This window comes from Caretta caretta, chromosome 9, assembly GCF_965140235.1.
Source record: "Caretta caretta isolate rCarCar2 chromosome 9, rCarCar1.hap1, whole genome shotgun sequence".
NCBI lineage: Eukaryota > Metazoa > Chordata > Testudines > Cheloniidae > Caretta > Caretta caretta.
Genome location: NC_134214.1, coordinates 50,631,690 through 50,632,688, shown reverse-complemented (window position 1 = coordinate 50,632,688; position 999 = coordinate 50,631,690). Strand labels below are relative to the sequence as shown.

The 999-nt window shown below is 38.0% G+C and overlaps 1 protein-coding gene across 1 annotated transcript in view; it reads right to left on the bottom strand.

Moving 5' to 3' along the window:
- PTTG1IP (PTTG1 interacting protein) overlaps positions 1-999 on the bottom strand; it is a 29,211-nt gene that overhangs the window by 7,807 nt on the left and 20,405 nt on the right. The window lies entirely within an intron of this gene.

The window sequence follows — 999 nt, the reverse complement described above, 5'->3', positions numbered from 1 at the left end:
CTGCAAAAACAAATTAGAGACTTTTAAAAAAGTATAAGCTAATGAAGTTATCTGTCTCTTCCTATACTTTTTCCTCCAAAGTACCAGTTTCTGGAGCCAATATACATAGGGTTAGACAGTTACCAGTCTGCATACAGATTGTGTTTCCCTGCCCCCAAAAGGCCTTCATGAGGAGGAAAAAAAAAAAAAAAAAAAAAGCATTAAACAACCCGGGACTCAAGAGGAAACCCATCAGAAATAGTTACAGTACAAACAGATTATAAAAAAACTGTTAAAGGAACTAAGTGTGCAGTGTTGTTGCAGCCATTGGTCCCAGAATGTCGTAGCAGTTGGTCCCAGGAATTAGAAAGACAAGGTGGGTGAGGTAGTATCTTTTACTGGACCAACTTTTGTTGGTGAGAAAGATAAGCTTTTGAGCTTACACAGATCTGTGTAAGCTCAAAAGCTTATCTTTCTCACCAACAAAAGTTGGTCCAATAAAAGATAGTTCCTTTTAGAGAGACAAGGTAGGTGAGGTGTTAACAGTTTCACATTCTAATGAGTTAGTATGTCAAGTCAAGGTTTTCAAATCTCCTCAAGTTTATGTATATTGACAACATTGTTTTAATTTAACAAGTTCAACCAGTCACCTATGGAAACAGTCTCCAGAGATGCTTGATAATATTACATTAACATTAAGCATTAGCCAAAAGAACAGGGCCTCACTAATGAAATTTACACAAATACATAGACATTTTTTAATCCAGTTGCACAGATTGCTGGTTGGAGGTAAAGTCATATGTCCCTTTGAGATCTGGCACTGGGAAGCAGTTTTAGGTTCTCCAATGGCTAAGTACTTCCACTGCTGTCACCAAAGGAGCCCCTCATCTTGGGCCATGGGGGTGTTGAGATTGAGTCTGGATGCAGATACCTAGGACTGTGTACGTGATGGTACGTTTAAATTACCAACTACCTCATGTTATTAGGAGACCGGTAAATATACAGATGATTAATATTTTA